Source organism: Sarcophilus harrisii, chromosome 2 (genome assembly GCF_902635505.1).
Source record: "Sarcophilus harrisii chromosome 2, mSarHar1.11, whole genome shotgun sequence".
NCBI classification, from domain to species: Eukaryota; Metazoa; Chordata; class Mammalia; order Dasyuromorphia; family Dasyuridae; genus Sarcophilus; species Sarcophilus harrisii.
This window is the reverse complement of record NC_045427.1, coordinates 653862439-653875015: the sequence shown is the minus strand read 5'-3', so window position 1 is coordinate 653875015 and position 12577 is coordinate 653862439. Positions and strand designations below refer to the sequence as shown.

At 45.0% G+C, this 12577-nt stretch overlaps 1 protein-coding gene across 1 annotated transcript in view; it reads left to right on the top strand.

Annotated features, from left to right (window-relative positions):
* The window catches only part of ADAM12 (ADAM metallopeptidase domain 12), a 307991-nt gene that overhangs the window by 194599 nt on the left and 100815 nt on the right, over positions 1 to 12577 (top strand). The gene's annotated exons all lie outside the window — the stretch shown is intronic.

The window sequence follows — 12577 nt, the reverse complement described above, 5'->3', positions numbered from 1 at the left end:
CCTGGGCTGCAAGCTCCAGAGGGAGCCTCTGCCGGCCCCATGGCCTCCTCCGGGCTGCCCCCCACGGCCTGGGTGTGGCCCCGGCTCAGGTGCCCAGCTGGAGAGCGGCCTTCGAACAGGAGTCACTTACAGAGGCACCTTCTGTGCTGACCTCAGAGACTGGGCCAGAAACCGCCTAAATTCACAAACTGCGGCCTCTGCGTCTCTGGAGCCCCCGTGTCCCCAGCAGTCCTGGGGGCTCCTTCACCAGCCCAGGGCTGACACCCCAAAGCTGGCCGAGAGGCGGCCCCGGGCCGCAGCCAGATCTGGGAAGATCTGCTCCCGAGTCCCGCCTCTGGTTCTGACTGGCCGCGGCTCCGAGTGAGCGCCCGCTTTTGTAGAAGAAAAAGCTGCCCGGTCACTCCCATTTTTCAGGCTGTGGGCCCCGTGGCCACATAGGGTGGGCCTCCCGTCTGACCCACCCCTTCCTCCATATCAGGCCATTGATGGAGGGCCCTGTGGCCGTTCCCGGCGAGTCTGGGGGCTTTGGGGGGTCTGGGTCTGATTCCCTCAGCAGAGGGAGCGGTGCCCCTGCAAGGGCAGACTGGGGGGAGACCCCCTTCATCTCTAGACTTGTCATGCTCCAGGCAGTGAGGGGCAGATGACTGGGCCACAGTCCCACAGCTGTGGGCGAGGATTGGAACCCAGATCTTTGTCTGTCTCTGAGGCTGCTCTGAAAAATTATTCCACTCCGGCTTCCATTGCTGGGAGCACACAAACATATTCCTCAGTCAGAGGTCATCAGGTCAGAAACCCAGAGCCAGAAAGGAGCTTCCAAGGCTTCTAGTCCAGCTCCCTCCCTGTGCTTTACAGATGGGGAAACTGAGGTTGTAGCTCACCAGAAGCAGAGGAGGGGAAGAGAGGGGACAGGCATTGGTACAGCCGGGCTCTGTGCTAAGTGCTTTGTGGTTCGCATCTCATTTAACCCTCACAACAGTCCTGGGAGGGAAGAACGCCCATTTTACAGTTGGGGAAATTGAGATACAGACATTCCATCACATGGCTAGTAAGCATCGGAAGCCGGCTTTGAACCTGGACCTCCTCGGCTCCAGGCCCATCGCTCTGGCTTGTTCGCCTCCTGTCTAAAGTGCTGACCTCGGAGCCCGAGCTCCCCCTCAAGCGTTTGTTAAGCCACTGAGCCAGACCCCGCCGTGCCCTGGGATGACAAGGCTGTAAGAAGCGAGCTCCTGAAGGCCTCTGCGATGCTTTGACCCCCCCCCCCCTTATCCAAGCCACAGCGCACAGACTATGCAGCAATTCCTTTCCTCTTACTCCTCCTTCACCTCTTCCCCGCCTGCCCAGGCTTGATGGAACCTCTCTTGCCTCCTCACAAACATGAAACGTCCTTTGTGAATCCTGGCATCTTTCTGCCGGCCATCAGCCTCGGTCCTGCCCTCCTTGGGCTGTTCTGGGATCTCAGGCAAAGTGCTTCACCATGTGGGCTTCACTAGATGTAGCAGATCCACAGCAGAAAAACCAGATCCCTCGGGGATCTATCCAGAGAATCAAGGGAGGATAAGCTTTGGGGGCTTAAGGGCTCTCAATGGAGGAATTGATTAAAACCTGATTACCAAAAAAATTTACAAAAAAAACCGATTACCTGAGAATTGGGGTGTCTGGGAATAAAAGCTCATCCGCAATGTGAAAAGGGGGCCGGAGTAGCCTCAGAGTCCCGGTATCCAAGGAGAGCCAGGGATCCTGAGTGCCTGAGGCAGGCAATGCTTTCATCCAATGCAGCAGACTGTACAGATTGGGGGAAAGCAAGGAGCGGGCCTTCCCGCTTTGCTTCCAAGGATGCTGCTGAACAAAGATTGGAGGCCGGGAAAAAATCCTTCTGGAAATAGAGAAGCAAGGAGGGACCCCAATAAATCATTAAAAAAATAAAAATAAAAGGAAGATAGAAAAAATCTAGAAAAGGACTACAAGAAAGGGAGGAAAAAAAGGCAAAAGGACCCATTATGAAGAATTGCTACAATAAAAAACTGTCATAATAATGAGTAGGGTCAACTCTACAATGGCTGAAATGGGAAATTCAGTTCCTAACTGACTTGTAACTTATAGTTTATCGCATTAAGGTGCTATACACAGTCAGTTAAAAAGAGCCCAATTTCAGGGCCTATTCTCCTTTCTTATTTCCTGCCATATATTTTGTTTCAAAACCAACCATCTTCTCCAAACTCCTGCTTTTATTTCTGCAATCTTGTCCCGGTGCCTTTACTTGTCAATATTCAGACCAATGAATTCCAATCCCATCCCCATTAACATGACGTTATTCTCAGCTCTTCTGGTTCAAGGGATTTCTGTCTGAGACGTCTACATGGTTAAGGAGTTTGCCTTTTGGTACAAACCAATGAACCAACCTTGCAGAGGAGCAGAGGGAGCTCTTGGGAACTGGATCGGGGCCAGCAGTGGCAGGCAATGGATTTGCTGCCGATAGAAATGAGGAACCCAAACGTGGGAGCAGCCAGGAGGGCAGGAACTTAGTCAGTTCCTGGCACGTGGCATTTCGTAAATATTGAAAAGAAGAGACGTCTTCTGGAACTTTTAAAATTTATGATCCCCGTCTATCCTCCCCGAGAAGGAACATAGAGGGGCAAGTTTCTCAAAGCTACCAGTTTTGCCTAAAAATAATAACAATAATATATAGTAATAATAATATTACATAGTACTTTTCAAGGGGTTTCCTATAATCTGCTTTTTGCCTTCCAATTAGGTAGCACAAAGTAGTGGAATGATGTGGATGTGGAGTCCAGGGACCTGAGTTTAATTAAACTTATTAATTAATTAATGGATTAATTAAACTTTGTTATCAGCCATGTACAAATCACTGCACCCTCCCTGTCAGAGCACAGTAGGCACTTAATAAATTTGGAGATTTTTTTACTGTTGTTGATGGAGTAGAATGTAAATCACCAATTAAAGTCAAATTAACCAACTTAGGAAATGAACTATTTCCTTTCCTTATATGTGGTAAAGTGCATAGAGCCCCCGGCCTGGAGTTAGACCTGTTTAAATCGAGCCTCTCCTGGAGATTTTTTCCATCTATTCTATACAGATCTCCTCTATCCCCAGGTATTTATGTATCATTTTCTCCCTGAGAATGGAAGTTCCTGGAGGGCAGATTGTTCTCCCTTTTGCTCCAGAGCCAGGCCCATGGGAGATGCTTAATAAATGCTAATGGACAAACTGATTTACCATATTCCGGCCAAATAAAGACCAACAGATGATGTGCTTCCTTGGTCAATGGCTCCATTTGTCCTCATCTTGCCACCCCCAGAAATTCCCATCAGGAGATCTTTGAGATGCTCTTGGCCAGTCCTCTTGTGTTACAGAGAGGGAAGCTGAGGCTCCAAGAGGACCAAGAACGGTGACCCAAAAGGGACCTAAGGGCCCCTCATCTCTCCAGAAGGATTGTAGCCTGTGAACTGCCAAGCTCCCTTCCTGCCTGTCGGGGCCTATGCAGCTGGGTCAGGCAAAGGAGGGGATCGGTGGGAAAGGCGATACTGAGGGGGATCAGGGTAGGAGAGACTGAAGAACAGGAGGCCTATTGAAAAAATCTGGGGGTGTCCTGAATATTTCTGGAGTTCCCCATTCAAGCCTAGGATTGAGAAGACAGTCCCTAAAGGTCCTTTCACATTGCGGGTGTCTCTAATGCCTTATTGAGGCAGCATTGCCCAGTGAAACTCCAGGAGGACAATCGGAGGACTTGGGTTCTAATCCAGATCAGCCATGGACCACCTTTGTGCCTGTGGTTTCCCGTCCCTGGGCCTCAGCTTCCCTGTTTGGAAAGTGAGAGAAGTGGCCCTGGAGACCGGTAGAATCTCCCCAGCTCTTCATCTTCACTTCTCTGCTCCCACAGAAGCTCCCAACTGTGCCCCTTGCGATGGAAAATCCCCGTAGGCATTGGTGGACAATAATACTTACAAATAGCTTACGTTTTACAAGCCTTCCTTGCTGGGAAACATCCCAGTCGCATGGATCTAGCTCACAAAAAACATCACCAGGATATTTTGTTCGCCCCATTTTAAATCACCAAAAAACCTGGATGATAAAAGTCTGACTTTCACCAACTATTTCCTCTTTAATAACATTGAAGCTCTGAGGAACCAGCTCCAGTCCTAATTTACTGTGATTGGCATCAAGCTATCAAGTCACCCCCAAAAATGGGATAGAAAAGTTAAATTAGCACATGATGGGTAATTCCACTAGAATAATCCATATTTCCTATTCATTATCTCACTCCGGGTGGTCGAGATTCAGAGCCAGGAGCCTGTAGGTATGACGGGGGTACTCCAGATAACATTTATGTTAATAGTCCCCACCAAGCCTGGAGTTCCACAGGCCGTCCTTCCAGACGGGGCCGGCTAACGAGGCCGCCCTGACCCGGGGCCAAGTGACTGAGGCAAGAGAAAAGGGGCCACTTGACCCTTACTCGGAAAGTGGACAAGGCCGCCCAAGAATGTTTATGCATCCCATCTCCTTTCGGTTCCACTGAAAAGCAGAATTTAACATTTGATTTATTATTTAAATTTTAAGTTAACTTGTTTTATTCATTTATCGACTACAAATGTTTATTGAGCACTCAACATGAGCAAGAGGCCACATGGTCATGCAGAGGGCTTGGTCTCCTGTCCTCCACTCAGAGCTCACCAATCTCCTCACACTGCAAACCTACGGCCCCCCAGTGATGGCACACACGTTCTGGCACTCAGTCAGCCAGCAACTGTTAAGCATCTACTATGTGCCAAGCACTGTGCCAACCACGGGGATCCAGTGAAAGGTAAAAGATAGTGCTGCCCTTCCCAAGCAGCTTACATTCTAATAATCTCTGTCTCTCTATTTGTCTCTCTCTGCATCTGTCTCTGTCTCTGTGTATGTGTCTATCTCTGTTTATTCATCTGTCTCTCTGACCTCTGTTTCTCTCTATCTCTCTGTCTTCCTCTCCTTTCTCTTCCCCCTCTCCTTCCTTCCCTTTTTCCTCCTTCCCTTTTTCCCTTTCTCCCTCCTTCCCTCCCTTTTTCCCTCCTTCCCTTTTTCCCTCCTCCCCTTTTTCCCTCCTTCCCTCCCTCCTTCCTTTTTTCCTTCCTTCCCTCTCTTCTTCTCCTTCTTCTTCTCCTTCTTCTCTTCTTTTTCCTCTTTCCCTTTTTCCCTTTCTCCCTCCTTCCCTCCCTTTTTCCCTCCTTCCCTTTTTCCCTCCTCCCCTTTTTCCCTCCTTCCCTCCCTCCTTCCCTTTTTCCTTCCTTCCCTTCTCTTCTTCTTTTCTTTTCTTCTTCTTCTCCTTCTTCTTTTTCTTCTCCTCTCTGTCTATCTTTCTCACACACACACACACATACACATCTACAAACATCAGTTAAAGAGCAAAAAAGACTGTTTGAGATTCTCTCCCAATCCTGCCTGTGTTCACTTGTCTTTTCCACCAAAGCCCCAGATTTGACATCTAATTAATTCCCGCTCATGAGGTGGATGATACCCTGAGGCTTAGATGAATTGGGGACCTCATGGAAGTAGGAACTCCTTTCAGGACCTTAGATTTAGCATGTCAGTGTCCCCCCCCCCCCCCCGAGCATCTCTTGTTTGAGTGACCCTCGGCTAGAGTGCTCTGGTCCCTGACTCACAGCCAGGGAGGATCACCAGATGAACTGAAGACACAGGCCTTTGTTTTAGGGAGGACTTTGAGGTTCTTCAAAGCCCTCGAGGTCAACCCAGCCCCTCGCCTCTTTTTGTGCATGGGCAGAAGGCCTCGCTCATTGTGCGTTCTCAGGATCCGTTCATGACACGTGTGCTGATGCAGGAGCTCCAAATCGTGGAATCCTAGGATTATAGATTTAATACTGTCAGGGGTCTCAGAAACCATCTGGTCCAATTTCTTTATAGCTATATGGCAGCTCAATGGTGCTCTGGGCCTGGAACTGGGAAGATTTGAACCAAACTCAGCCTTGGATACTTACAAGCTCTATGACCCTAAGGAACTCATTTAACTCTATTTGCCTTCATTTTCTCAACTATAAAATGGAGATAAAAACAGCACCTGCTTCTTAGGGTTTTGTGAGGATGAATTGAGATTATATTTGTGAATCACTTAGCACAGTGCCTGACATGTAAATATAAATATACTTATTCCTTTCCTTTCTTTTTCTGAAGAAATTGAGGTTCATATAAGTATGAAAGAGGAGTTCCGTAGAGATGTTAAGGAGCTTCTGGAGCTCCTATCTTTGGATAACATTGGGTTGATTGGATGAAATTCTAGGTCATCCCAGAGCTTCCTGGATGAGGTCCAGAATCACCCTGAGGAGGTAAAGCCTTCTATCCACACAGGAAAAACCAAGTGGATGAAAAATGCCTGTTGTCTGAATTAGAAAGGGCTATTGGTGGGATCACTTTCATACTTTGGAATACCTAGTTTAACCAAGTTTAACTTTTTAATGATTTACATTTCCTTGTATTCTTTCAATACCCTAAGTGCCATGAACTCATCAAAATCTCCCAGCTGAGATGTCTAATTGTAGAATTCTCCCTCCATTCCTGTCACTCACCCTCTTCTGCGTTAAGTGACTAATTAAGGCCAAGCTAGACCACAGCAATTCTTTAATTAAGCCGTCTTACTGAGCTGCCAATTATGAGAGCCCAGGGAACGCTCTCAGCCAGCATTTCTCATCTTTGGCTGCGTGGACAACTAAAAAGCCAAAACAGCCGAGAGCGAGGGCTTCCCAGGCTCACTCTCAGCATCTAGAAACTTTCCACTGACTCGAAGAACTCACTCAGCAATTTTCGACTGGCCTTGGAGCTTTCCCTGACATTTCCTCCTGCAAACATCTCACTGATTTAGATTCTTAGCAGACGTCTGTCCGTGGCAGTCCAGCCACGGTGAGCACAGGCATCTTTGAGCCAGGGAAGCGGGCGTCTGTCTCCTTGTTCTTGCCTGCCTTCTGAACGCTTCTCTTTAATGGTGCTTTTGCTCTTTGTTTTCCTTTTTTATCTCAAATCTGGTACAGAAGGGCCCCGTGCTGAAGTCAAAAGGATCTCTTAGTGATTCATAAAGGATTTCTTAGGGAAAGATATAGAATCCAACCGGACCTGCTCTGGAAATCCCATCAGAGTTCCTTACCAGAAGTTGGGTCTACTGGAGTCCGCTGGAGAGAGCAGGGGAGACAGAAATAAACAATATTAGAATGACTCAAATTAAATCAAGAAATAATTTTTCGGAGCTTCTTGGCTTTGTCACACACAACATGATTCAATACAACAACAAAACATCCATATTGTTTTATAAATTCTAAGTCTTGGGCTCTCAACTAGACCATAGACTTTTTTTGAAGGCAGAGATAGTTTCCTGGCTCATGCCATTGAGGATTTGAAGAGTGATTGAAGGAACTAACTGGAGAGATTTAGCCTAGAGAACAGAGGATGGGATCACTATCTCCAAGAAGGTTCCTACAAAGGAGAGGTGCTAGACTTGTTATATTGGATTCCTGGAGAAAGAACTAGCAACAATGAGTGGAGGCTGCAGAGAAGAATTTGGGTCAATGCAAGGGGAAAACATGCTAACAATTAGGACTTGCCAAAATAGGATGAACTTCCTGGGGTAGAGGGATCTTCATTACCCGGGAAGTGTGAGATCTTTGATCAAGGCTGGACAACCATTTGTGGGTATGTTGTGTGGTTAAACCGTGCATGTCTTGTGTTGAGCCATTGGGGTCCCTGTGAGCTCTGAGATTCCATAGTAAAAGTATCATTGGTTGAGTTTATTCCCTCTGCCTTTCCAAACAGCTTTGTGCCCAAATTCAAACTAGCAACTGGGTCTCTACCCTGTACCCTGTACCCTGTACAACTGGGTACATCTACCTAATCTTAAAGTTTAAAAATAAAGACCTTCCATAGACATGGATTGGGTAAGTGATTTCATTGTTGCATGAGAACACCAAGATGAGAAAACTCCCTCTACAAAAGCTAGTTAGTACCCTCTCTGCTATGGGGAATCTTAGAACACTAAAGTCAAGTGGCTTGTCCAAGGTCACACAATTAGAATATGGCGGAGATGGTTGGACTTAAACATCACAAATAGAAGCTTCAAGATACTGCTCACGTATCTCTTATTTAGACCTAGGTTTGGAAACCATGACTATCCAAAAACATCGACCAACCCAACAACTTCGTAATCTTGTGTGGTTCAGCAATCTAATCAGGAATCATTTCTAGCTCTTACTACCTGTAACTCAATATCATCATTCACCACCTACACTAACTGGTGATTTTTATTAGTCCTAGTATATATTTTATGTAAATGATCTCCCACTGAGACCCTCATCTGATATCCCATCACAGAATAATTGAAATAAAATGTAAAGTCTTGAGTTCAAAAGTCAAATTTATTTTGAGCACATAGTCTCGTCCCCTAAAGCCTTCTATTCTTTTCAGATATATGAATGCTTGTCCCTTTTTTAACTTGTAAATTTGCCTTTTGAACCCAAGACTTTATATTTATCTCTCTTACTCAATTTTATCAAATTCAATTTAGCCCAATGCTCTCGCCTGTCAAGATCTTTTGTGATATTAATCCGTGTCCTCCAATGTGTTCGTTTTCCATCCCCCATTAAGATCATCTGCAAATTATAAGTGGGTCAGCTCCAGCTTCCTCAAAATCCTCAAAATTAGTCAAAATCTTTAAGGGAGCAGAGCCAATCCCCAATACCTGGGGCACTGTGCTAGATAGCACCTGCCAGGCTGGCAGCGAACCACTAATAACCGCCTCTATTCTAGCCATTAGGCTTTCCTTTCCCTACTAGGATTGTTGTCTAAAGCTTACATCACTCCAGTTCATCCATAGAAATAGTATGAGAAATGGAACACACAGATCTAGGTATATTGTAGCTACAAGATTCTCATGATCTACACGTCTGGTAACCCTGGCCAAAAAGGGAAAGGAGGAAAATCTAACATTCTGGATGAAGCCTTTAAAATGTGATCACTTGCTACTTTTCTAAACATTCACATAACTATTCCTCTAATAAGATCCTCCAGATGAATGTTTCTGGATATGTTTAGTGGGTAAATTTGTTTTGTTAACTATGCGTGTTTGTTATGTTTTGTTTATGAGAGTTTTTTTTTCAGTTAATCTTAGAGAGTGTGAGAGAAAAAATAAAAATAATTTTTTCTTATTGAAAAAAGACTCAATTTTAAAAATACCTTCTAGAAATTCACAGAAATTAAAAAGTGCACTGGCCTGTAGTTTTCAGACTTAAACTTTTTATCTTTTGAGGCAGAGGGTAATATTAAGGCATTTACTTTTCTCTGCTCCTAGGGTATTTCAGTCATTCTTCATGATCTTTCAGATATTGCTGACAATGGCTCAGCAATCAGATTCACTGGTTGTGTGATTTGTAAAGTGCTTACTATGTGCCAAGTACTGTGCTAAATATTTTAAAACATTATCTCTAAGGAAATCCAGGAATCCTGAAAAATAGACAATTGGAAAAAACACTGAACTTGGAATCATAAGAATTGAGTTTGAGTCGCAGTGGGGACAGGTCACTTCATCTCTCTAAGCCTCAGTTTCCTCATCTGTAAAATGAGATGGCTTTCCCAGAAGCCTCACCTGTTTTATCTTTGGTCTAGGTAGTATTGGGGTTTTTGCCTTCATTAATTTTCATTTGAATGTTAGCCCCCATACTTTCTCCATCTACACTTAGGATTTCCTCCCATGAGCCTCTATTCTTAAGGGGCAATGCTTCTCCACCTCAGCCACCACCACTCCTGCCCGCTTCCTTGTACAGTCTCTTTTGAATAAAGTGTTCCTTTTCAGAGCCATCATCTAGAAATGGGGCTTGTCCCATCAAGACCTGGCAATACCCAGTATGGAGAATTTGCCTCCTTGTATTAGGATCCTTCTTTCACCTCGCTTTTCCTTTGTATATGGACATCCAAGGCCAATGTTGGATTTGGCTTTTGCTTACTACTTTCTTGAAATTTTTTCTCCACGAATTTATGGACATGTCTTCCATGGTATCTAGCTGGGCAGGAAAATGTAGTCGGTTTTATCTCTCTCACCTTTCTAGTTTAATACTTTTTATTAGGCTTTCAAGACTTCAAGAAATGACACTTTTACTAGCCCTTGTAAATAACATCACATCCCTGCCTAGGAACCCATCATTCCTCTATTTTAAGCCATTGTCCAGAAATACAAAGCCCATTCGCAGACATCTTTTTAACCCACTGTTCATTCCCCCAAATCTGTCTTTCTCTTTTCAAGACTTTGCCTCTGATTGGCAGCAGTGCTGAAGACGCTATGTACCCCTCTAGTCTTCAGGTTCTTACCCTAGTAATCTTTAGCAATATCTTCTCAAATACTTCTGGGAGGATCATTTCAGCCCCATCAAAAGAAACTTTTTGTCAGTTGGTGTGATCAAACTGGACATTCTCCATCCTGTCTCAGCCAGATGCCCTTGAAGGCCTCCAGAGTCAGCTGCAAACCATTGCCTCGGTCCCTGGAGCTGTAGGCTCCCCACCTACCAGGACCCATGTCTTCCCTTCTGCCCCTCCTGAAAGACCTTAAACCTGAAAATTCATATCATCTTTTCTTGGGGCTTCAATGGTTTCATCCTTAGAGGATCAAGCTCTTCCTCTTTGGAGAAAAAACAGCACATCTGTGGCTTTGTTCCCTTGCTCAGTGATCCTTCTTTTTTCCCCTTTATGTAGTCAGAGATCTAGAGCTGAAAGAAATCTTACAGGCCCCCTAGGAAAGCCATCTCATTTTACAGATGAGGAAACTGAGGTTTAGAGAGATGAAGTGACCTGTCCCCACTGCGACTCAAACTCAACTCTTGTGATTCCAAGTTCAGTGTTTTTTCCAATTGTCAACTTTTCAGGATTCCTGGATTTCCTTAGAGATAACGTTTTAAAGCATTTAGCACAGTACTTGGCACATAGTAAGCACTTTACAAATGCTTAGTCTCTACCTTTACTCTTTTTCTTCTTTGTTTTTACAATGAAACCTTCCTTGCATTTTCTCAAGGAGCTCTCTACCCTGATGACCTGGGAAGTGGAGACAGAGATTTCCCTTCAGCCTTTGGTCCATACTAACATAGCACCCTCTTGAGAGATCACTGCAGAATTCTCCCTCCTCTCCAGTCCTTTGCCATCACCCTACCCAGAGGCAGACTACTCAGAGCAGAGGAGGGCCTTCATCTCTGTGTGGGCATCCTCCACTCCAGCTGACCTCATCCCATTATCTTTCCCTACTAACTCTTCCTTGCTTATGGGTTTTATGAACTACCTTCTCCTCCTTTTATCCTCACCTCTAGTGCTGCTTAAGTCTCCTTCTGCTCCTCCTTTTCCTCTAAATCATACAAAAATCCCCTCTCCAAATTCTGACCTTGCCCTTCTCCTCAATACCAGATCCCACCTCTAAACACCCTCCCTTAACTGCTCCATATCCTCCTCCTTCAGCTCCTACCACCTGTCCCTCACACACAACCACACCTTCCCCCGGAGCTGGAAGCAAGAAATCTCTTCCTAAAGAGAAATTCATTATTATATAAAATATTGTTCCTAAATTTGAAAAAGAAAAAAAGACTCAACTCTCTGCAAAGTCTTTTCTTAATCATGTTAATTTGCTGTTATCTAAATTGCAGTTTTTCTAGAGAAAAATCTTGCCTTCAAGACCATGAAAAGACTATTAAGTAAAATCATCTAATTACTTTGCATTTAAGAAGGGGAAGGCTGGTGTTTTTGCCTCCTGTTTGCCCTTCAGTCTCCGAGCTCTGAAACATATGGCAGAGCCAAAGAAAAATGCCATCCGACACCCTCCTGACAGACAGAGAAGTTCATACTCATTTCCATTTTGCAATTTATGCTTCTTTTCCAAGTTCTCTCTTTCATGACTCACCAGCCATGACTTGCAAGCAAGTAGCATTATTAAAAAGATCATTCAGGAAATATACAATCAGGAAAGAAGGGGGAGATGATGAAAGGAAAAGGAGAGAACAGGTAGGCAGCCAGGCAACCAAAGGAGAGTGGTCAGAGACCTAGCGGAAAGTCTCCAGGCCATCGCGTGGAGATCATGGCCAAAGGTCTACACTGGAAGTAATGGTGTGCACATGTGTATGAGGAGCAATGAGTAGCATGAATGGCTAAATAAACTATTTAGTAAGCCCAGCTGAGCTTGTTATTAAGATGATCGCCAGCTAAACCCTGGCATTACAAATTAAAAAGTCAATCGGTGGGGCAGTTGGATGGCGCAGTGGGTAGAGCACCAGCCCTGAAGTCAGGAGGACCAGAGTTCTAATCTAGACTGTGTGATCCTGGGCGAGTTACTTAACCCCAATTGCCTCAGAAAAAAAAATTAAATAATTTTTTTTAAAAAAGCCAGTCCCTGTTCTCAAGGAGGTCACCTTCTAATGAGGGAGGTCAATGTATAAAAGGAGGCTGTGAGGCAGGTGGAAAAGTCCCATGCTGCAGTGGACAGCAACTGGGAGGTCATGGAAGGACTAAAGTCTTATAGTCTGTCCTAGAGCACAATGTTTCATGGGTGTGGGAATTTATC